The following is a 26,537-nucleotide window of genomic DNA, read 5'->3' as shown; positions in this document are numbered from 1 at the left end:
GAAATCATGCAGGCCCGTATGACAGAGAATGTGCATCTTCTTTTTGTTTTAATATTTTAATTTATATTTAATTGTGTTGTGGTTTGCAGTGTTTTGTGTTGTTTCACGTTAAATTTGTTTAAAAGGAAAAAGCTGAAAATTTAAATAGTTAAAAGTTTAAAATGTAAATAGTTGTTTTTTGTATTATATGATGTATTTATTACATTTTATGTGGAGTGAATAAATAAAGTATATTTATGGTGGACCTTAGAGACAAAGCACGTACAAACTCCAAAACACGTACAAACTCCTAAGTATGTACAAACTCCAAAATGCGTAAAAAATCCAAAACACGTAAAAACTCAGAAGCGCGTACAAACTCCAAAACACGTAAAAACTCAGAAGCACGTACAAACTCCAAAACACGTAAAAACTCAGAAGCATGTACAAACTCCAAAACATGTAAAAACTCAGAAGCACGTACAAACTCCAAAACACGTAAAAACTCAGAAGCATGTACAAACTCCAAAACATGTAAAAACTCAGAAGCACGTACAAACTCCAAAACACGTACAAATGACAACAGAAGTGCTCCAGGTTTCTAGGGTGCAGTGTTGAGGTTTTGTTACCTAGTGGCTACACAAGCCAGGAAGTATTAACAACCGGATTTGGTGTGTGGTAGTAACAGGTAAATTAACTTTTTTTGTTAAATTATTTGAATAAATATGAGTGCTTGTCTATAACTACACAAACAATACACACATGTTTTCAATTGTGTAATTTAAGTGATCTGGGTAGCTCTGTTTTGGAAGTTCAGTAAACGCTAGAAATGTGTTTTGGAGTTTGTACGTGCATTTTGGAGTTTGTATATGCTTTAGAGTTTGTACGTGCTTTGTCTCTAGGGGCCATATATAAACATATATAAATAAAACCACTTTTTTTACATTAGTAATTCCTTTTCTGCATAATTTTATATTATTGTTAATGATTAAATAATTAAAGCAACAAAACAACCTGAAGAGCCGGTTCGGAGCCGAAAGAGCCGGCTCTTTTTAGTGAGCCGAGCCGAAAGAGCCGGATCTCTAAAAAGAGCCGGAAATCCCATCACTAGTTCACACGGATGAAAAACTCTTTGTTGGCAGCTTGGAGTTCTGCAAGCATCAGGCTGGGCTGCAAACTGACAACAGCTTAAAGCTAGTTTACAGAGAGTTTGGAGCTTTGCAAACAGACATTGTTGGACTAAACTGAACTTTTATAACACATTAAAGATTGTGTGCATTAGTTGGTGATGCACACAATCTTTAGAAATAAATTAAGATGTCATTTATTATCATGTATGTCTTTGTACTTAAGAGGAAACAGTTTTTTACTCTGAATCTTTAGCAGTGGCGTACAACTCTGTGTAGCTGTGAGTCATATACTTCATTAAATATGGGATTTTTCCTGATTGTTATTTGCATGCAATTTGTATGCGCTGCATAGGCAGTGAGTAGTGAATAGAAGAGAATTTAATTTGATTAAATTGAATTGAACTGAGAGAGCAAGTCGCAAAGAGACCGAGCTGCAGAAACAGAAGCCTCAAGTCATTAATTTTGATTTCTATTCGGTGTCATGACAGAGCCACGAGGTGTAAAGCTGCATTGTTCAGTGACTGTGCGGAAAATCAAAGCCAAAGACCTTGACAAACTAAATCAACAAATAGGCTGCTGTGTCGTTTAAAAATGGCAGATCAAAATCAAATATGATAAAAAGAAACAACCGCAGCTCAATTACAGTAGCTATTCATAATCAAGTGTTAGAGTTCAATAACCTTAAGATCAGTATTGCTCTTGCAGTGCAGTACTAACATGAAACACGCTTAGCACATCTGTGTAGTGTTTTGTGTTCAAAGTGCACAGGGGGGAATAAAGGGGTTTCTTCCATTGAGGCACAAAACCTGAGTCCTAAGAATAGACATCTGGCAGCTAGGTCTGTTTTTGGTGCAGTGACACTTTCATTCTATCACAAAAAGATAATTAAATACTTGGAGGGGAAAAAAAGCCCAATAATGCTTGAAATGTAAATGAAAGATTTTTAATTAGTCACTGTCCATTAAATGTGGAAAAATTGGCTTAACCCTTTAAACCCTAACCCAGTGGTTCCCAAACTTTTTTCGCTAGGCCCCCCTTTGTTTTACAAGAAAAATGCCCCCCCTCCCCCGCACGCACACACGCACTAACACATCCTCCAACCACACACACCCATATTTTGCTCCATTGCGGTTTATTTCACACCTCAAACATTTAGTAAACGATTAAGCAAATACAAGTAATCTGTAATTAATTACAGGTAGTAATAAAATAAACTACTAACTCTTTTACGCTACGTCCGCACCTACACGGGTATTTTTGAAAACGCAGCTGTTTCGTCCACACGTAAACGGCGTTTCGAATCACCGAAAACAGATTTTTCAAAACTCCTTTTTTGCATTTACGTGTGGACGAGGAATACAGAGTTCGTCACGCAATGTCAAAGGTATGTGCCTTTTTTCACGTCACGCTGTGCGCACGTTATTGTTTACATGAGATGAATTGCAGAATGGCAGATAGAGACAAAATACTGTTACTGTTAATCTGACTATCTTCAGTTTTTACACACTTACATATACACAAGCAGTTACTGTCCCTCCATTTACAAAGGCAGAGGCGTCACAGTGTAAATATTTTACGTGTAGTTGTTTTTTTCTTCTGTGTAATAATATTCAACATTGCTATGAATACATTTTTCAAAAAATGTCTCTCTGTGCAAAATGGGTTTAAAAACATAAACAGTTTTGGGATACTGTTTGTCTGGGATTTGAACCAGGGGAACAAATCGTGGCAGGAACGGCCTGATATTATTTGTATCCCACTGTAACTTTACTCTATAAAGAGCTAACATCTCCAAACTGTCAGGAGTAGTTAGTCATTACAACAAGTGTTTGTGAACTAAAAATCAAGAATGTGGGATACTGTTTGTCCGGGATTTGAAGAGCGCAGTGCGTGCTCCCAACGACGGGAAAACCAATTCTGCAGGGGAGACCTACCTCGGCACTTGTGCAGGTGAAACCAAAGGGAAGATATGCTTCACCATATTTTCTAGTCTTTGGCTTAGAATGAAGTTGGTTTGGAAACATATTCAGCGATGCTTCATCTCCTGCTTTGCGTTTGTGTGGGTGCCCCGTGCTAGCAGTGTCCAAGCGTTGTTTTTGTTTTTCCCTTTTCATGCCACGCCCCCTGCAATGGCTCTGCGCCCCCCACACTTTGGGAAGATCTGCCCTAACCTGTCACCGGTGACGGTTAGCATTTTTAGCAAGGGTGGGCAACTCCAGGTCTCGAGGGCCGGTGTCCTGCAGGTTTTAGATCTCACCCTGAGTAGGCACACCTGAATCAAATGAATAGTTCATTAACAGGCCACTCCAAGACATGTTCAGGAGGTAATTTAGCCATTTAAATCAGCTGTGTTAGATCAAGGATACATCTAAAACCTGCAGGACACCAGCCCTTGAGGCCTGGAGTTGCCTACCCCTGGTTTAAAGAGTAAATTAGGTGAGGGTTTAAATGCTTAAAAATAGTTTAAATTAAGGTTAAAGTTACAATGTCAGCAAATCAGTCAGCATTTATCTAACAACTCTTGCTCATTGGGGGTCATATAACTGTTGAGTTTTTCTCTGTATGTATTGTTTTACGGTTTAGCTTACAATATAAAGCGCCTTGAGGTGACCGTTTTGGTTTGGTGCTGTATAAATAAAACTGAATTGAATTGAATAGGTTACTGTAATTATATTACATTCATCTGGAATGCAGTAAAATAACACATTATTGTGGTAAATTCAGCAGGAACACTATGATTATTAATCTCATAATTATGTTAATACTTGCATTACATAAGTTCTGTCTTATTAGATATAAAATAATCTGCAGGATGGGCAATAAAAAAAAGATTAGTCATGCCTTTCATCTAGAATTTGTACGACTGCCTAGTTTCAGTTCTTAAAGGAGGCTTTTCAAAAATAGCAGAATGGTCTACAACTTTTAAGGAAAGGAGATGTGTAAATTATTTTGAATTTACTGAGCAATGGGACACAAATGTGACAGTAAGATACAAATCGAGGCCAGGCCAAACAGCAGTCTATCTCTGCGAACAGGACATCGGTGCTTTTTTGCAAGCAGCTGCAGAGGCAACCTCTTTCTAACCTCGCCTGTACACCGTCTGTGACGGTAATGCAAAACTAGCATCGAGAGACCCAGGGAGATGCTCAAGCTGAGAGTATGCCAACCTCTACCAATCATCCAAATCTGGATTTAACAAAAGTAGAAATGAACGACGTTGTAGTATAGTACATTTCAACCTCTCCCTATAGGAGAATCTGTTCAGTCCTTTGTGGGATGATTTTCAGCCACTCTGCTGATGTCCCAAAAGGTTAATTTTGGACGTAGTGTTTTCCAATGAGTGGCAAAACGTTTCTCTCACTGAAAACTCTACATGTAGATGAACAGAATTAACTTTTTGGGATTTCCTTACCTGGATGATTAAGCATGCATCAGCAGTACGCTTTGTTGTAAGATTGCCAAGGACAGGGATCTGTGCTGATATGTGGGCATATTTCAGATTCGACTTTAAGGGCTATTCCTTGATTAATCAGGGACTCACAGCTGACCCCACACATAATCAGCAGACTTTTGTACAATAACTTGAGCATATTTAATTAAGCCATGCAAAATGTTGCCTTCATACTATGAAAATTGTAAAAGTGAGAGGTCCTTGAAGTGCACAGGAGGTGGGTTGAAATTTGGTGCTTTTTAATTTGCGTTATCTTTTTCAGCATTTTTTAGCTCTAAGTGCAGGAGCTAGCGACATGAAATTTTGATTATTGAAAAACCCTCAACCAAATCCATTTTACACCAACTCCAAAGGTCACCGTCTGAAACCAAAATCTCATTTAATTCTCTTATTTTCTCGTTTTTGTAATAATTTACCACAGAAAAGTTTCACATCACCATGGGTTAGTAGGGCAAAAGGTCTCTTTTTACCTAGTTTGATCAAAAAATGAGGGGTCAAGTGAGAACTTTTGTTTTTTCATATTTGCCTGACCTTAAATGTTCAAAAAAGTTTGAGTTTAGTTTTACTTATATAGCAAATAAAGTGGTGTATAATCACAGAAAGTGAAAGAGGTGAGTAAAGAAGAAGCACTCAGTGCATCATGGGTAGTGTAGTGAATTCCTTTCTACAGTTGTCGGAAGAATGCTTTGGAGGCACTGCAGGACTGTTTTGAGTTTACAGATTGTACTTTCACATTGAGGACAGGGAAGAAGTGGTGTTGCACCACTGAAGGTTGAAACTGAATAAACGGAGTCCCATTTGCAGCCAGAGTGAAGCAGGGTAAGATACTGATGTTAAGGACGACTGGTCTGGCTTTTGTACCAAAGAAGTCGACACCACCGTAGCTTAACCACTGTTGAATAGCAGCCCTCACATCACATGTGGTGAAGGTCTTGGCCCACCTTAGATAACAGGGGAAAACCCCGCTTTACTCTCTGCAGTTTGATTGAAGACCAAATCTGGGAGCGGATAATTCGCTCACCCACAGACTTTGCAGAGCTTACTTCAGTCTCAATAGTAACGGCTGTGTGATGAGGATACAGAGCAGCTGCTGATGAGAGGGAGGCTAGTGGGCATGTCAGGAAACACGTCCACTATCATGGGTTACTGACATGATAGACAGGCCACATTACGTGAGACTGGGCAGCAATCGGTCTAATTTGGTGATATGCTGCACAGGAGCTCCACAGGGGGCTGCGCTGTCTCCATTCCTGTTCACCTTCTATAACTCTGGGTCACACTCCACCTACAGAAACACTCTGAAGATTCTTCAGCAGTGTATGAGTGATGGGCAGGAGGAGGAATATAGAGCACTAGTAGATGATTTTGTGTCTTCACCACAATTAAAGCCATGGCAGAGAGGAGGTCACTGAAGGAAACCATCATGGGTAATCCTGACCATCCTGATTCAGCAGACTCCACTGTCTAAGGAAACAGGAAGTCTTCCGAACTTAATGCAATTTTTTAGTATATTTAGCAAACCATTTAGAATTATTTTGGAACCATTTTACTTTATTATGAATATTATGATTTTTATTATTAATTAGTATAATATACTATTAACCATACCTGCACCCACTGAGGCTACATGTCAGCAAAATGATGTGTTACTGTTACAAGATAATGCTGCAAATCTTCCGTGCATGTTTAATTTATGAATTAAGGTATTTATGTATATGTTGATTAATCTATATTAGCCTAAGCAAACACCAGCGCAGACTGTAACAGCCCAGCTGTCACACTTTAGCTTGCATAGTACAGGACAGCATATTGATGGCTTGCTAAAGGCAGTGCGGGTGAGTCTAAAACAGGCAATGCTGCATTTCCAATGAAGTTTTTCTTGGACAGCCTGTGCTGGAACACATTCATGGACCTTTCTGTTGGCTATATATTGTAGATGTACTGATTTATGTAAATGCAGCACTAATAACATATTGTTGTTATGCTTATGACATTTATTTACCATGTTAATGCTCCCAGATGATTTCAGATTGTCATGTTGTTTACAGCTGCACCCTAATTGACACTTATTTTCTTTTAACTAAGCTGTCTTAAGTCCCAAGATAATTCATGCAGCGACACAGATCAGCATCTCCCCAGGTGGTGTGTGTTTGTGTGAGTACCACAACAAACCGGAGAAAAACTATTGCTCTTTTTTTTATTTAACAATGTCAGTATCATTCGTCTCTTTCCAAAGAAAAGCCTTTCCTCATCTTAGGAGAGCTAATCTGCGTCGCCCAACAAACACCTCGCACTTCAACAATCAATCACGGCATTGATAGCCAGAGTCATAAAGCTCCACTGCTTTCCATTCAAACTCTGTGGTCTTAATATCCACCCTAGAGAATATGACCAGACTGGTAAGGTTATTAAGATATGAACCATTAGCCGGTAATGTGGTGGGAAATGGCTCATGACCTCCACCTTAGTATTTAACATTTAAATGTACCGCATGACTCATGACAGCCATTTAGAGAACTGAGAGAAGTAGAAAAAGAGAGACAGACGCAGGATGGAGCATTTGTGCGAGTGAAAGAATGAGAAAGAAAGGGAAAGAGAACGACAAAGCAGCAGCCGAACGACTTGTTAAATTGCGGGTCAGTCAGAGGTGAGATTGGAGTTTTCTGAGGTGAAATAAGGTTAATGTTATTTGGAGCTGTCGCAAATTTATCGATTCATCAAGCTTGTGTGCATTTGAACCAAACTAGACCCAATATGTTTACACGTATAGTCACTTAATACTGTCCACCAGAAAGAAAAATGACTTTTTTATTATACGACAGTGTGAAAAGGATAATTGCTTGTAAGATTGTAATGCAAGTTCACGTAGCAGCTGGTGGGGAATAAACAATACAATTAACTTGACACTGGTACAGTGCTGTTTCCACAGATTGTATATAAAAGATGGATGTAGCAAAAGTGATGTGACTCAGTAGTGCTGGACCTTCTGAGCACTACCAAAGGGGCGGGGTTAATGCTAGTAAACTTTGTTAGAAATGCATCCACATCACTCTACATCCTCTAGCAGACCATTACATGGGGAAACCATTTGAATACAAGCGCGCCGATCCACACAGGTGTGCACATGGGTGTTCACTGTTCGTAGACTTAAATCACACCTTTCTTGGCTGCTACTTCAAAGCACATTGTGCGCTGTCTGTCCTGCGTGCTGCACAACAACATTCAATATTTAGTATTTACTGCTGTTTACACTTAGCTAGATTAATGCGATGGTGTTGTGTATAGTATGTTGCTTTGTTTTGTTTTTTTTTGCTTGTTTTCTATTCTTTTTCTCTCAACAGGTGATCCCGGAGATATTTTTTTTTCCCCCCTTTCTCACTGTCCCTCTCCCCTTCTGTTTTTCTTTTCCTTCCTCTTTCTTTCTCCCTTTCCTATCCCTCACTCATGTCTGTCCCGTCTGTAACAACTGAAAATAAAATAAATAATAAAAACAAAGGTCGATCAAATGGACCAATACGGCAATGCCATGATGATCCATTTGGCAAAATAAATCCATTGGGTATCCTTGTTGGTCTTCAGACAACAATTCTGATGGCTAAAGAACCAAATGGGACAGGCGAAAAAAAAAAAAAAAAAAGAAAAAAAGAAATGCATCCACATGTGTGTGAATGAAATACACAGACTTATTTGCTCATTTTATTCTAAGTAACCAGTGTTGGGGAGTAACGGAATACATGGCGTTACATATTTAAAATACAAAATGTGAGTAACTGTATTCCGTTACAGTTACAGTTTTAAGAGGTGATATTCAGAATACAGTTACTTTGTTGAAAAAACTGATTACACGGCGGTCTTTTCCTGCTTCACATGTTAGGATGTCCACTCTCTATTTTTCGTAATTCCACGGAAACCCAAACAAAAGGCGCATTATGAGGCTCTAATGCCTGTGTCTCAATCTCGTGGCCCATGTCACCTCTACTTGCAGACGTTTTTAAAAATATTATTCAAAAAAGGATTTAATATGAAGGCAATAGGCAGAGTGTTACAGGCATAGCCCTAAAGAATGTAGCCTCGTGGGCAGTGTAGTCCGTGCTGCAGGGAGAATGGACTGCCATACCCGTTATTTGTCTGTGAGCGAGGGCGAAAGAGGAAGGAGAGTCGAAAAGTACGAGCTGTCACCGACCAGAAACGGGAGCTGGAAGCATGTAAATATAATAATACCCACTGCAGCCAAAAAGAGTGTCTGACAAGCCCAGTTGTAAGTAAGCTATTAAGACTCGACTGTACACCGTGTTCGTGTTTTCCTCCGAAACAATAAGCTCCGTTGGAGCAGCTTTTCAACGCCTCTCTCTGTCTCTCGCTAGCAAAGTTGACCCAGACAACAAAGTAAAGCTAGTTTTCGGCTACGAGCCCGACACGGAGTGTACCCTTTACTACGGTTTGGAGCCGCGGACCTGTTTTATATATGTGCGGAATAGTTTTCTATACAAGATCACTGCAAAAAGTGCAGCCTTACCTAATGTCCACCCTACTGTTGCTCATTTTATATTAAGATTTAACGCTTAGATTAACCCTCGGCTTGTAATGTCCTTGGGATTCCCATACACTTGTTTGCCATACACCTAGGGGTCATTTTTGACCCGAGGACAGCACATGGGTTAAACATCTAGTTGGTGTTGGTATGGTGAGTAACCTTCAGTAATAGTAATAAATCACACAGCAATAGTACATTCATGTACTTGTAAAAAGCATGATAATATATCAAGTAATCCAGAGTATTCAGAACACGTTACACTCATTGAGTAACGTAACGGAATACATTACAAAATACATTTTGGGGCATGTAATCTGTAATCTGTAGTGGAATACATTTTAAAAGTAACCTTCCCAACACTGTAAGTAACACACTTGCCAAACATCATGAGCACAACCATAGTGCAAAGGTCCTGTGTAGTGACTGCAGAAGTCATTCCTAGCAGACAGCCATTGGCAGCGTCTCCCTGCGTATTCATTAGGACCTCTTCCCAGCCTTTCATCTCCTTTATCATGCTTAGGAAATCTAGCCCTAGTTAGAGACTTTGACAATCAGGGCTTTTCAGAAAGCGGGAGTTTCTGCTGGCAGCTGTTCATTTCTTAATATGCTGGAAAGCCTGATTTTAAAAGAAAATCCTGCAATTAAAGTTTGAAGCCTCAGATAACCAGCATGAGCTGTTGGTCAGACTCTTTGTGGGACACAACTGCATAGTCTTTACCATGAAAGAATCTTAGAGAAGGTGGTGATGGCACTTTGCTCTGGTGGAGGTGACAGAGGTCAAAGGGGAACCATGAAGGTGATATACAGTATGATGTACACACCTTTTCTGACAATTCAGATGTGAGAAAGTGAGTGTGTCATAATGATGGTGGACAGAGGTGGCTTTAGCTCAGGTGGTAGACCAGGTCACCTACTAACTGGATAGTTGGTGGTTTGATACCAGTCTGCATGCCAAATATCCTTGTGCAAGATTCAAACCCAGGGGTGGGCAACTCCAGGATGCGAGTGCTGGTGTCCTGCAGGTTTTAGATGTGTCCTTGATCCAACACAGCTGATTTAAATGGTTAAATGACCTCTCCAGCACATCTTGTAGTTCTCCTGAGGTCTGGTAATGAACTAATCATTTGATTCAGGTGTGTTGAGCCAGGGTGAGATCTAAAACCTGCAGGACACCGGCACTCGAGGCCTGGAGTTGCCCAACCCTGTTCTAACCCCCTCTTCCTCTGTACATATCTCTGTATATTTTTATCTGTACATATAAATTTCTGTTGCTTATGTATATAGGACTTCTTTGTGTCTATATTGCTCTTGCAATAAGAGCTGTGTAAGACTCAAATTTCTCATTCGTGGGATAATAAAGGTTTATTCTATTCTATTCTATCCTATCCTATTCTATGTTGCTCTCTGATGCATCCATTGGAGTATGAATGCGTGTGAATGCGTGAATGTTAGATAGGAAGCACGTAGAAAAAAATGCTTGTCCAATGGGTGAATGTAAAAGCTGTGTAAAGCGCTTTGAGTGCTTCAGTAGAGTAGAAAAGCGCTATAGTCCATTTACCACTTAACCTCTGACATCAACAACTAATTCCTATCCAAAGAACTGTATTCTCTGTAATGTGGGAAAGTCACAGTAGATCAACACTTTCTGAAATACTTAGGCCAGCCTGTTGACACAATGTCATGCTAACTGTAATCACCTTTCTTCCCAGTTCTAATTCTTAATGTGAAGTTCAGCAGGTCATCTTGACCAACTTGTCTACATGCCTAAATGCACTGAGTTGCTGCCCTGTGTTTAACTGGTTAGATATTTGTGTTAAGGAGCAGTTGAACAGGCGTCTCTAATATCTATGTACAACATAAATCTTACCTGACTTAAGCATATGTAGTTAGAAGTATATTGCAATGTCTACTAAAAGATAAAGAACAGCGTGTGAGGCATGGCTGAGACATATCTCAACTGATGGTGTTCAGCACCCAGTGTGCCAATGCTCAAGAGCCATAAATTGTTAAGAAGAATGTAAACAAATGCATCTCATATTCAGAGCCATCCAATTCAAATACCTCATGACTGATATCTGCAGACTGTTTTATCATGCAATAGATTTAACAGATGACAAAAATGCATCTCAACCACATTAAATGAAGATTGCAGCTTTTAATTGCTCATCTGTGCCTCGTACACTAGTAGGATAAAATTATGCGTTTAGTGTGAAAGACAAAAACACAAAACATGACATATACAAGCTGATATATTCTGGGAATCCAGCCAACGTGGATATCGATGATATACGTGCCTATGTGACCTCTGTTACCTTGAAAATATAGCCAAACTGACCCAGTTTTCACAGACACAGGCATTAATATCCTGAATTTCGAGATGATAAAGATTCGAGGGACAGGGCTAACATAATATTTCACAGTAATAATATGCAGAAAATGACTTATAATTAAAGTTGATATAATTAAACTGTCCAATGTGCCTGAAGCTCTTGTTCTTTTTCACAGCCTGATCATCATTTAGCGCCTCAGACAGCACAGATGTGATCTCAATAATCAAAACATGCACTGAAAACCAAACAAGACAAGACAGAGAAAATCAGGTGAATAAATAAAACACGATAAAGCTGAAGACTCTGCATTTTAAAAGAGATCTCTGCTATCATTTTTTTACACCACTATAGAGGAACTTCACACAGTTTTATTGTGAAACTAGGCCGTCTATGTAGTGAAAAGCCTCTAGTATTTTTAGAATTGGTCTATGAACAGGCAGATTTCTCGGTTCGGTCTCGAACCTCGATACACAGTGAGAAGCTTGTGTCAGGATGGTCATTTAATGTACCAAATCAAACATGTCAACAGTGAGATTTCCATACAAGATCGAGGCTCGGGTCAAAAGCCACTGCCACCAGTGCTGTTGACCAGCAGGTCATCAGCACTTGCTGACAGAAACTGTGCTGCTATTGGCTGAAGACAACAGAAGAGGACAGGGGGAAGACATGTTCAGAGGCAGTGAGAGAGATGGAGTTGCCAGATAGGAGGAAACGGGAGACCAATGGGAAGACCTTGGATCTACTGAATGAGGACATGCAGAGGGTTGTTGTGATGAAGGAGGATACTAGGGATAGGGTGAGATGGAGACAGACGAGCTACCGGGGACATCCCTAAAGGTGGCAGCCAAAAAATGAAGAAGAAGATTTCATTATTTGCTTAGGAATAACAGACATTTTTAGATATAGTCTTGGATTTTTAGAGACTCAGATGTTATTGATATGTTTATGTATTAGAATGACCGAATGAGGCATGACACTACTTTACAGCAAATGCAATATCACACCAACATATGGTAAATGGACTCGTTCTCATATAACACTTTTCTGCTCTATCTGAGGACTGCACAACTTGCCTCTTTTACCCATTCGTACTTGTGTTTTCTATGTAAGTGCTTTCTATCTAACACAGCAGTCCCCAACCTTTTTTGCGCCATGGACCGGTTTATGTCCGACACTATTTTCACAGACCAGCCTTTAAGGCGTCGTGGATAAATACAACAAAATAAAACCAGTACCAAAAAAGAGAAGATTTATTCATAACACACGGGAAGAGACCCAGGGAAACCGAGTTAACGATAAAAACTACTAAAAAATATAACAATAAAAATTAATTTCACACCTGAGCCTCAACTCTTGCGGCCCAGTACCAAATGATTCACGGACCACTACCGGTCCATGGCCCACGGGTTGGGGACCACTGATCTAACATGCACACAATATTGAACAGTAACTTAGGATTTGTATCTTACCCGAGGATATTTGGCATACAGACTGGAGCAGCCAGGGATTGAACCATCAACCTTCTGATTGGCAGATAATTTGCGCTACCTACTACCACAATCGTACACTTGGTCACTGTTCACTTGACGTTATGAGAGCGATAGCACAAACTTCAGCAGTCCCCTCAGTCATCAACAATCTGGTACATTCCTAAAAAGAAAGAATGTTTTGGTAAACTGAGCAACACCAAAAGCCATACAAAAAAAACAGAATGGGTATAACTGATGAAGTCTAAAATTAAAAGATGCCTTCATGATTTTAAATATGGAAGATCTAAAACAAGGCAGTTATGAGTCCAGACCACTGGTTACACTCAAAAACAGGAAGGTATTTTAGACTTTGCCAGGAAACATCTAAAGAGCCTTCACAGTTCTGAAACCAAAACAGAAATGGACAGCTGAAACCAAGATGTACTTGCACCAGAATAATGGGAAGAGAAATGTATGGAGAAGCTCATCATCTGAATCCAAAGTATTCCACATTAACTGTCAAACATAGTGAAGCTAATGCTATGGCATGCCAGTGCAACCTGATCAATATCAATGATGTGACTACTGATAGTAGTAGCAGGATGAAATAGGAATTGTACAGTTGTGTCCAAACGTTCTGGCAGCTGTACAACGTTTGTTTGTGCTATACTCACTGCTCAGATTCAACTAAATATGTAAAAATTTGAAACTCATCCAATAGTGTTTCACAGTGCAAATGGATAACGACGAAAATATACTGCTAAAGAGGTTCTCAAGATGTGCTCAATGTAAAGAAATTGAGAAAGGGGACATTTATTAATCGCCAAATCAGTCACCTGATAGTAATAAAGCATGCTTTTAAGTCACAGAAGGCAAAAATGAATGCCAAAAGCTCCAAAAACATATAGCAACCAAAGGTGGTTATAATAAAGGCCTGGCAGAACATCTAAAAGGAGGAAGCACAGCATTTGTTCATTTCCATGACTTCTGCACTTCAGACTGACATGCACTGCAAAGGATTTGAATTGAAGTATTAAAAATAATCACTAGATTTAAAACTGCGTTGTTGTTGTTTTTTTCCAATCAATTCTGAGCTTCTTAAAAAGGAGGCTATATATAAACAGGCTGCAAAGTGGCTGTTTGAATTAAAGCTGTAAATCTGCACTTCTGGTAACATGAGTTTTTATTGATCGGAGCAATTACTTATGTTATGCGCTTTGCAGTGTTGGGTAAGTTACTTTAAAATAGTAACTTAGTTACATTACTAGTTACTTCTATCAAAAGTGACTCAGTTACTTCAAGTTACTCGTTACTTTCAAAGTAACTAGTTACTAGGGAAAGTAACTTTGGTTTTACTCAGAATTCTCTTGTTAATGTGTTGCTTCCACAACTTTGCCAGTCTTCTAGCTTGCTTACTTGCCACAAGTGCACTGTGCCACCTACCAATAGAAAGGAAAAGATAATGTGCATATTTCCACGAGAGAAATCCCACGCCTGGACCGTCATTGACTGCTGCCATGATTCTAGCCTACGTCACAGTGTCATGTGTGCCTTTTACATCCAACACAAAAACTGCAGTCGTGGTGCTTTGATTGTACTCAGAACTCGGAAATTCTGCCTTCTGAATAGGAAGATGTAGGTAACACCAGACTGCAGATGAGCTGCATACAGGGCTGGACTGGGACAAAAAATCGGCCCGGGCACTTTGACTAGAGACCGGCCCACGATTATAGGAAAAATCATAAAGCCTTTGAATGAAAACAAACGCTGTTGTGACAGTGATGTACACTGTTTTGATGGTATATGCATCAATCTATCAATCCTTTGTTGTAAGATTCAGATAATTATTTTTTAAAAGCTAGACATTTTAAATGAGAATAAGAAAGAAAAGTATTTCTTTGTGCCCCCGTCTCCTTATTAATGCCCTACCTGCCCCCCCTGGCAAAACTTTGCTAGATCTGCACCTGCACAGTTACCAGCTGTCAGCTACCTAAAAAAGGATCCTGGGGTTATCTGTCTCTCAGAAACAGTTCATAACTTCCCTTCAACTCATTCATGTCACCTAAAAGGTAAACCTGTTTCTCCATCACCTGTTCAGCTCTGATGATTCAGTAAGGACATCTCCTGGTTTCATCTTCATGTTTCCCTTTCACCAGATAACCAAACTGATATCATGACCAGCAGCTTTTTTGCAGCTTTGGCTCCAGCAAACATCAGCTGATACTAGAAATTAATATTAAATAAATTCTAACAACAGCTGATCGAGCTTAAACGTGCTGCTGTTGTTTAACGCGACATCGGCTGGTTTTCTGTTTCTGGCGCAAAGTGGGCGATAAACAAACAAGAGAGAAAAGCTGATCAGCTGATCATTGATCAGTTTTCATTATTGAAGTAGAAACGGGAGAGGGAGGGGGGAGAATGAAAGAAGAAGAGGCAGCTGTGCAGCAAAGACACAGAATAACTCCAGCTTTGTGTCTTTTTCATTGTAGCTGAATTACGGGACAAACTGTTCCTTTTCACCTCAATAAGAAACGCATAATATTTTCTCTGAATACCAGACGGGACGGTTGGCAATTCTAATAACTTATGAACAAAATAAAGTTCAACATCATTAACTTCATAGCACCCACCCAGCTGTATAGAAACTCCGTCATGCTAGCTAGTACGCAGTACGGAAAAAGTCAGAATAACGAAAATAAACTCCACCTAAACTTGGTTTATATCTGACCCAGATAGCCTGCAGGTCATAACTTCTTACCTGAAGTTCAGTTCACACTTGGACCGGCGGCCGCCTCGGGTCTCTTTTCCTTCTGCGTCCCCTTTCCCTCCCCACCTGCTGCCTCCACCACCACTTGCTAATGTTACTGAATCTGTGGAAGCTCCGCGATAGCCACCACACGAAGTAACGAGTAACGACCCTATCTAAATCCCAGTAACGACTAACGCGTTCCTGATTTTGGCATAATAACTAGTTACCGTGCTCGTTACCACAATAATAACGTAGTTACTGTAACGCGTTACTTAATAACGCGTTAGTCCCAACACTGGCGTTTTGTAGCATCTGCTGTGATTTCATGTTTACTTATCATATGTACAATTCTAGCGTTTGCAGTATCTACAGTATCCACCAAACTGCACTGCAGATTCTCACTGTGAAACACCATTGTCCTCCTATCTTAATGTTTGGCTTCAAATACTGTATTAAATATTGACCTGATAACTATGTGCCATGTAAAACAGTTGCATATAACAGTAAATCCAGAAATAATTATCAGTTATTAAAAGCTACTTTTGCCTGCTTCCCCAATTACAATGGGTCACTACAGCAAGTAGCTCTGTGTGTTTGAGCTGGCAGATTTTTGCACCAGCTGCCCCTCCTGATACACCCCCGAGGGATCTGTGTCTCTTTTCAGGATCAAACAGGGAAACTTCCACTTGCTAGGCAAACATGTAATCCACTACAAAATGGAGCCATTTAGTATTTAGAACTATTTTTTAATAGTTATTTAAATTTAGGGTTTTGGAGCCCAAAACGTTATAATTTTGATTCACTCACTGCTGAAATTCAGTTTAGACTCAATTTAGAGACTGACGAAAAAAAACTCTCATAAACTTTATGATACCCGTTCAGTACTGGAGTTAGGTAAAGTTACCTAGCTGGTAGTAGGAGTGTTGTCATGGTCTGGGTGAGTCATGGTAATTTTCCGTGGTGCCTGTTTCTCTTCCCTTGGGCAGAGCTTCTGCTGCTCCTCCCCAGAGTGCCACCTGAGACTGATTAAGCTGGCTGTATTTAAGACCAGTGTCCACAATCAGCCTTGGCCAGATTGTCTGCTAACCCATGTTAGTGTTTGGCCTCACGGCTCTTGCAGCGCTCATTATTCTATGTGTTCACCTTAATGTTCTTGTCTTCTCAGTTGTTTCCTGACTCACAATATAAACTGGCAATAGCCTCACCTGGATGCTGGACTCCATTTACTCCACATTTACTGTGGAGGTGGCAGAGCAGGTCAGCCACTAATCAGAAGGTCGGTGGTTCAATCCCAGGCTGCCTCCTCGCTGCATGCCAAATATCCTTGGGCAAGATACTAACCCCATGTTTGCCTACTGGTGATGGTCAGAGGGCCTGGTGGCGCCAGTGTCCGGCAGCCTCGCCTGTCAGTGTGCCCCAGGGCAGCTGTGGCTACAATGTAGCTTGCCATCGCCAGTGGGTGAATGTGTGTGTGAATGGGTGAATGACTGAATGTAGTGTAAAGCGCTTTGGGGTCCTTAAGGACTAGAAAAGCGCTATACAAATGCAGGCCATTTACCATTTACCATCATTGTAAATAAAACCTTTGTTCGTGTCAAAGTTCTGTTTCTCGGCTTGAATTGAATTGAAGCCATCTCTAGACCCAGCAGTCTTCGCTAATTATAGGCCAATCTCCAACCTTCCTTTCATATCAAAAATCCTTGAAAGAGTAGTTGTCAAACAGCTAACAGATCATCTGCAGAGGAATGGTTTATTTGAAGAGTTTCAGTCAGGTTTCAGAGTTCATCACAGCACAGAAACAGCTTTAGTGAAGGTTACAAATGATCTTCTTATGGCCTCTGACAGTGGACTCATCTCTGTGCTTGTCCTTCTTGACCTTAGTGCAGCATTCGATACTGTTGACCATAATATCCTATTAGAGCGATTAGAACATGCTGTAGGTATTACAGGTATTGCACTGCAGTGGTTTGTATCATATCTATCTAATAGACTCCAATTTGTGCATGTAAATGGAGAGTCCTCTTCACACACTGAGGTTAATTATGGAGTTCCACAGGGTTCAGTGCTAGGACCAATTCTGTTTACATTATACATGCTTCCCCTAGGCAGCATCATTAGAAGACATAGCATACATTTTCACTGCTATGCAGATGACACCCAGCTCTATCTGTCCATGAAGCCAGATAACACACACCAATTAGTTAAACTGCAGGAATGTCTTAAAGACATAAAGACTTGGATGGCCACTAACTTTTTGCTTCTTAACTCAGATAAAACTGAGGTCATTGTACTCGGCGCTGAAAAGCTTAGAAATATGGTATCTAACCAGATTCTTATTCTGGATGGCATTACCTTGGCCTCCAGTAACACTGTGAGGAACCTTGGAGTCATTTTTGACCAGGATATGTCCTTCAACGCACATATTAAACAAATATGTAAGACTGCGTTCTTCCATTTGCGCAACATCTCTAAAATTAGAAATATCCTGTCTCAGAGTGACGCTGAAAAACTAGTTCATGCATTTATTACTTCCAGGCTGGACTACTGCAATTCATTATTATCAGGATGTCCAAAAAACTCACTGAAAAGCCTTCAGCTAATCCAAAATGCTGCAGCAAGAGTACTGACAGGGACTAGAAAGAGAGAGCATATTTCTCCTGTTTTGGCTTCCCTTCATTGGCTTCCTGTTAAATCCAGAATTGAATTCAAAATCCTGCTCCTCACATACAAGGTCTTAAATAATCAGGCCCCATCTTATCTTAATGACCTTGTAGTACCATATCACCCTATTAGAGCACTTCGCTCCCGCTCTGCAGGCCTACTTGTTGTTCCTAGAGTATTTAAAAGTAGAATGGGAGGGAGAGCCTTCAGTTTTCAGGCCCCTCTTCTGTAGAACCAGCTTCCAGTTTGGATTCGGGAGACAGACACTATCTCTACTTTTAAGATTAGGCTTAAAACTTTCCTTTTTGCTAAAGCATATAGTTAGGGCTGGACCAGGTGACCCTGAATCCTCCCTTAGTTATGCTGCAATAGATGTAGGCTGCCGGGGGATTCCCATGATGCATTGAGTTTTTCCTTTCCAGTCACCTTTCTCGCTCTCTATGTGTTAACAGACCTCTCTGTATTGAATCATATCTGTTATTAACCTCTGTCTCTCTTCCACAGCATGTCTTTTATCCTGTCTTCCTTCTCTCACCCCAACCGGTCGCAGCAGATGGCCGCCCCTCCCTGAGCCTGGTTCTGCCGGAGGTTTCTTCCTGTTAAAAGGGAGTTTTTCCTTCCCACTGTCGCCAAAGTGCTTGCTCATAGGGGGTCATATGATTGTTGGGTTTTTCTCTGTATCTATGAAGCGCCTTGAGGCGACTTTTGTTGTGATTTGGCGCTATATAAATAAAATTGAATTGAATTGAATTGAATCTGTTTTTGGGTCCACTCCATGTTTTGGTTTCCAGCCATGACAAGTATTTTACTTCTAAAGAGCTAGTCTAGTCACCTGAGTTGGTGGAAATCAAAACAGAGCTAAAAGAAGAGTGACGATAGATCCTAGATCCATCAGTGAAAAGAAACACCACACATGGTGACGTCCAAATTTGATGCATATCGGACACTTTCAATAATGCAAAGACGTGATAGTGCAGATTCAATGCAAAGTGTGATAGTTTGCTATGCTTTTCTGAGGTGGGTAACAATGCTCATAAATATCCTTGCCATATGTTTTGTATTCTTTCACTTTTACAGGATGTTGTAGCTTTCCATATTATGATTATAATAATGAAACTGTATTAAAAATGTTAACTTACTCATAATTGCCTTTTTTCAAAGCTTAAATCCAACAATTAATTTCCACAAGAGCTGTAATTATAGCTTTGAACCACTAATTGGTAAACTCTTAATTCTAAAACCCACAAGATATCTGTAATTATAATCTGTGGCAGACTCAAATGTACAACACACTCATTTTGAACTTAAGCTGCTTTGAAAGATACAGTTTGGGCTTAATGTTTGTAGCTCAGTTTTCTCAGGAAGGTAATAATTGCTGGGCTCTCAGATAGTGGAGAAGTGTGCTTAAACAAAGGGAAGGAGTTTTGCTACAATGCTAAATGCTCTTTGATTCTTTCTCAAATCTTCTTACAAAGTAAAGTTAAAAGCAAATTCTGTTTGCTTTTAGCAGCTGGCAGCAGCTTCTGATGAAGGAGGGATGTTCAAAGACGTTCCTAAATGCCCTTTACTGAACAACACAACTTGGATTCATGCACATTTGAGCTGCAGACTCAGTCAGTGTACTTTGTAACATTCTTGTCTATATATCTACACTGCATCCCAAAACTATTCACAGCACTTAGCCTATTTAGCCTTATTCCAGAATGTATTGCATTACCTTTTTACCTTAAAATGTGACACACAGTACCTCATAATCTCAGGGTAGCTGAAAATTGTATAAGGTTGGATGGGGAGCATCACGGCACAGCCATTTTCAGATCTTTCGAGAGATGCTCAATCAGGTTTAAGGCTGGGCCACTTGGGCAGTCACCCCATAGCCATTCCTTTGTTATCTTGGCTGTGGTTGTTGTCCTGTTGGGTAGATGAACCTTCACCCTAGTCCAAGGTTCAGAGCGCTCTGGAGCAGGTTATCAGACAAGATCCCTGTGAACATTGCTGCATTCATCTTTCCCACAGCCCTGACTAGTCTCATTCCCACAGCATGATGCTGCCATCACTGTAGGGATGGTATTGGCCAGATGAAGAGCAGTGCCTGGTTTCCTCGAGATATGACGCTTGTCATTCGGGACAAAGATCTCAGTCTTTATTTCATCAGACCAGAGAATTGTTTCTCATGCTCTGGTCATTCAGATGCCATATAGCCAACTCCAGCTGGGCTGTCATGTCCCTTTTACTGAGGACTGGTTTCCGTCGGGCCATTCTACCATACAGGTCTGATTGGCTGAGAGCTGCAGAAATATCAACGCTGGTCATTGGGACCTTATAAAGACAGGTATGTAGAATTTTGAGGAGAAAATTGAATTTAAGTGATTTTAATCAATTCTGGAGTAAGTCTGTAACATGAAACACTGACTTTACAGGTGCACTATATATAATATATTCTTGACAAACGCAAACAGTACGCTACCTTCAATTAATGTTTCAATGAATTCCCCATATACCATGTCTTTTATTGAAAAAACAAAAACACATTTGAGCTCTCAGGAACAGAATCTGTGCAAACACAGGACTAAAGTAGTGCTAGTGCCCAGGCCGTGAGCTGCCCTGTCAACTTTTAGAGCCTGTAGGAGTGCTGAGAGTGCAGCTGCTGTTCAATCGATAAAACCAACCCTTCCACAAATTACTGACAACAATCAAAAAACTGCGTATACACTGGCAAGAACTCACAGCACTTGGCTGGGATGACACTGAAGGATCAGACATTAATTATGTGATAAAATGATCTGTTTTGTGTGAAAACTCATCTCTCAAACAAGTCTGCTCATGCTATTCAACATGATGTATTACTTCAGTCGAAGCGACTGTATATCTTTGTTGCAAGCTGTGTTTAACAGATTGCTGGAAACTGTGTGAGAGTGTGATTTCAGACACAAAGCTGAAGTAGGATCAGAAAGTATCACCTTTTGTGTCAGACAGATAGGTGGTTTTATAGTCCTCTTCTAAGCAAAAAAGGTGTTTTTGAAACACTTAAACCACCAAATGAGCAACAGCCAGCGGATTCATTTAAAATGTCTTCATGATAGAGTCGCTCATCTGGAGGTAGAGCTGAACAGTTTGACAAGGGGAGAAAAAAAGGTGCTAAAACAATAGTTGTGAAAAGTCCAGCTTCTCAGAATCTGTGTCTCACCATCATCTGGTGTCTGGGCTGCTCCTGAACCATCGTGTCCATTAATCAGTTCACTTTCGTCTGTCTCCGTCTATGAAATCCTGCATTTTTCTTCCACCTCTGTCGTCTCCCTTCACACCCCTTCATTTACTGCTGCTGTGAAATGTAAAAAGCCTCTGTTATAAAAATCTGACAAGCAGCACTTTAACTTGTGTGATATAAATTACAGCAGATGTGGGTTGACAACATAACGTAGTGGGAATACAAATTATGAGCTATGTTGTCAAGTTAACTTTAACTATCCAGCTACTTCAAAGCAGTAAAATGGAATTTTTAAAACTAATGCAACTACTCCCCACATCCGTCCACACACAGACACACACATGAACACAAATTTAAAGTATGAGCTCATAATGGTTTTTACAGTACATTAGTGTTTTTTTCCATTAAGGCCGCTTCTATCGGCTAGATTTAGTGCAGAGTTTGTTTTAAAATCCACGAAGCACAAACAGGGAGCAGGTTTTGTTTTTGTTTTTTGTTTGTTGTTTTTCACATTAGCATTTGTACATCATGCCCAAATAGGGAATACTGTGTAAATACTGTTACAGAGTTTGATAAATTGTTTTAATGCAGTTAATCTCCACTGAAATCCTGTACACCCCAATCCCACATGCTGAGAGACTGATCAGTAACCATCTGACAACCACCGATCACCAGGGAAAAGTATGTGTTGCTAACTTGTTGCAAGTGATTGCCTGACTGGTTGCGGTGAAATCTGCTGCTAAAGCCGTCTTGATGCGTTCAATCACAAGTAAATCCCAAAAGTTGATTCTGTTCATCTGGACGTAGCGTTTTCAATGGGAGAAATGTTTCGTCACTCATCCAAGTGACTTCTTCAGTCTCAGCTGACTGCAGGTTTCCAACCTTATAAACAGTACAATGAAACCAGCCCACTGAAGGAACAATGGGCGCTATGCAATCCATTATTATTATTATTATTATTATTACTAATACTCAATTACATGCCATTTGTCACTTTTGAACAGAGCCAGGTTAATTCACCGTTTCCACTGCACGATGAATCCAACCACATGTTAGCCCTAGCTTTATTTTGGAATACAGAAATGCCTCGTTTCCCAAAACGTTCAACAAAGTCTGGTGCTACCTGACGTTTACCTCAAACTATGAGTGAGCACTGCAGCTTAAATCCTAATTGACATCTGGTACCACTCACTGTCTATCAGGTGTGAGCAAAAATTGTCGGGACAGGAGAAAATATCCAAAATGCAGCCATATTTTAAAAAAAGTTTATCCAGAAAACATTACAGTATTCCTCGGGGATATTGCTTTACTGTTCCTGGTTCTTACTGGAGCTTCATATGGCCGGTAATGACGGAGCATCTAAAATGTGTTCCTTCAGGCATGACTGGGAGTAATGGGCCCTCCAGTCACTACTGTTTATCTTCCTGGACAGTTGATGGCCCTCCAATGTGTCATTACACTAACTAGGCATAGCCTGACTGCCTGTGTGTGTGTGTGTGTGTGGGTGTGTGGGTGTGTATGAGAGAGGAAAAGGGAAAGACGAAGACAAAATGTGAGAGTGAGCATCCGCCTGAATGGTAGCAAATGTGCAACTTAATACACAAAAAGGAACAAACAAACAGCGTAGTTGATTTATCTGCACACTAACACACATACACAGACAAATGATACGCGGTTGCTCATTAGGATTAAACATGCGCACGTATGACTCACAGGCACACACACACACACACACACACACACACAAAATGATGCTAAAATCTGCACTTTAGACTGATGGCTGCAGTCGGAGTGTTTTGCATTCCGCTGGGCGTGTGTGTGTCTGCTGGAGTGCATCCACCTGTTACAGATCTCCACCACCCTGAGACCGGTGACAGACCAGTGATAAACAACCATACACACACCAAAGAGGACTATAGGCACAAATGTGCACGTATGCTCCGTGAGATGCAACACATCCTGGAAGAAAATAGATTGTAACAGACAGAATAAAATATACTTAGTGTCACGCTTATACGAGGACAAATGTGAACATACACACACAGACGATGTAGGAGAAAACATATAATCCAGCACACACACACACATACAGTGTGAGCGATCAGCCTTTTTAGTTCCTCTTCTCCATCATCCCCGGCAGAGGAGAAAACACAAGGGGGGGGGGGGGGGGGGGCACAGAGGCTGTGAGGCCAGACAGGAAAGTGACAAGCTCAACGATGTGAATACACTTAAGCACAATCCACCATCGTAGCACTCCCCTTTTTTCCCTTTTTATTTAAATGTATGTTTATTTATTTAGTTTTTGTTTTTTGGGTGGTGATGGTGGGAGGGGTTGCTGAAGTGCTAAGCGCTCATTACTGAAGGTTTTTTGCATCGCACACTTTCCAGAGATCGGCTGCCAATCACACGGTGTGCTCAGTTTCTGTTGAGAAAATTTGGGGGTTTCTGAAGGCGGTGCTCTTTTCTTCTTCTTCTCACAGTCACAGTAGCTGTCACTGCTCGCACTAACTACCTGCAGCACTGCTTTATCTACACATTCCAACAATCCTGGAACAGAAACTGTATCAGATTTTTACCAGGAAAGACAAACCACAGGCTGGGACGTGAACAGTAAAAGTTTTCATACAGCGGTGTGTCAGATCAGTCTAAATTAGATAGTAAAGTTACAATTACTTCGTTTAAGCTAGTGCACTAAGTTTTAATCACTACTTTCCCCTCAGTGGTGAGTCACAGCTTGTCTTTTTTGCCTCACGTCTCCCTTTTTTTGAATTCACACGCATTCGGAAAAAAGCCTCACAGTTCAGCTGTTGTCAACGTTCCTGCCAATCTGTCCTCCAACTGGGACAACTGGTTGGGTAAAAGTGATTTTCCAACCTTAAATTTTATTTTTATGTATCAAATTCTCATCCAGCTTTGTCAAGAATTCCAAAAAAGAAGCTTCTATTCACAATTTTCTCAGAGCTCTTACCAGTGACAGCAGGTGTGTGTGTGTGGAAACTATTAAATCCAGTTCTTTGTATTCTTTACAGCAAAGAAAGAGGGGTAACATATATCCGGTCTTAACACTATTTTGGGGCAATTTACATAACATAGAAATCCTGCAAACTATTACTAAAGTCCCTCTCATTACTCTTCATTACTTTTATGCTCACATTTAACCTGTGTCTAACAAGCTTTTAGTCTCCTAAACAACACATTTTCTGGACGGTGGTTCTCTGTGCTTCTTTTCTGGGTCCCCCTTTCTGTGATTGGTTCCCTTCGGTCTCGCGCTTCCTTCATTCTCGCCAACCCTTGTGGTCTCTGTTGTCCTGGAACCTCCTGTAAGAAATGAACAAAACGCCTCTCTCTGCTACACCTCTGCTACACCTGTTCATCAATTATTCGTTCAGTTATTCAAAGTTAGCTCAGACTATCACGTTCGGGACTCTCTAATCAAAAGGATCAGCCTAATTATTATTCATGTGTGTAAGTATGTTTTTGCATTTACCCCTCCGTACTCTAAGCCATTCCTACAATATATCAGTTCAGACAGTCACGCTGAACGAAGCTTTTGACCTCCACATGACTGAGTAGCAACTCCTATGAGCACGATTGCAATGTGTTTATAAACAATCATTTATACATATATAATCTTCAATGTTATTCATTTGGGTAAGCGACACTTTTGACACTCTTTTAAGAAGCTCTCTTCTTCTCTTATCCGATCATATATATATATATATATATATATATATATATATATATATATATATATATATATCCGGACAAAGTAACAAAGTAAAGGGCTCTCAGGTATACCAATTAATGTATTTCTGTGCAATACACTGTACAAGACTGTATATACTAACATTTTGTTTTCATTGTGTTAATTAAAAAAAAGTTAAGAAATCGTGGCCACAAATTTTGAGACAAACTGCCTCCAATCAGACAGTCTGTGCAATCTCCTTCAGTTAAAAGTCGCTCAAAGGTTGAAGGTACTGCCAAATATTTGGGTGTACAGTTTTTTGACACAATGAATGTCGGTAAATGCAAAAAAAAAAAATTCAAGATCAATCACTGGGCAGACGGATTTGTTTGTAGTCACAAGGAGGTTGCTGTCCTTTTTTATTATTCTAAAGTGACTGAGCCATTAACAGGCTTCTTATGCTCATGTTAGTGGACAAGATGCAATAATAGGACACATACTTAATTAGGGTTTTTATGTTGTATGTATTCATATGTTGTGGTTTTGTTGCTTTTGCATAAGCAGAAAAACAGAATACTTCATTTGCCTTCAAGGAAGAGCAGTTCGTTCTTTTTATGTGCCTTGAAATGATCCTGTTGACTTCCTAGTGAGATACAACAGGTGAAAAGTTTCTTTACAGGTCTTATTTTAGCCTAAGAAATGCCCAAAGTACGCACATAAGTCTTTATTTCATAAAACATTCTCTATTACATTTCTTCTTTTTTTAAAAAATTGTTTGTCAGACACTAATGCAAATATCTGCATGTAGTGTAATAATACTTCATTTGCACTGTTAAACAGAACCTTTTCATTAAACATGCACCACAAAAACACATTTGTTGACATGTCAGTAAACAGTTGAAATAGACAAAAGTTTTACTTAAATTTAAATTTTAAATTAGAACTTTAGCTTGAAATTTAAATTTAAATTTAATTTTTTTGGTCAAAGTTTACAATTTTTTTCTCGTTCATTAATTCTTTGGAAGCAGATTTAGTCACTTCAGCAGCACTTACATCCAATAAACCTTTTATTCCTGTCTAAACGTTTTTTTCAGTCATTTTACCATTTTTACCATTTTTCTTGTTTTCCAGTGTTTTCTGATTCAAGAAAAACAAAAACATGAATTCATTATAAACCTGCTGTATAAAAGCTCTGGGTGTTATTTTAAAAACATAAAAAAAACCTTTCATAACTAAAGCATGCAAATTAGCACAAATATCAGTATATTATGCTCAGTTTGCATATTTAAAAAAAACATAAAGCGTTATAATGTTATAAAATATTTTAATATAAACAACAAC

The sequence above is a fragment of the Neolamprologus multifasciatus genome, chromosome 22, assembly GCF_963576455.1.
Source record: "Neolamprologus multifasciatus chromosome 22, fNeoMul1.2, whole genome shotgun sequence".
Classification (NCBI taxonomy): domain Eukaryota; kingdom Metazoa; phylum Chordata; class Actinopteri; order Cichliformes; family Cichlidae; genus Neolamprologus; species Neolamprologus multifasciatus.
Note: the sequence above shows the minus strand (reverse complement) of the source record.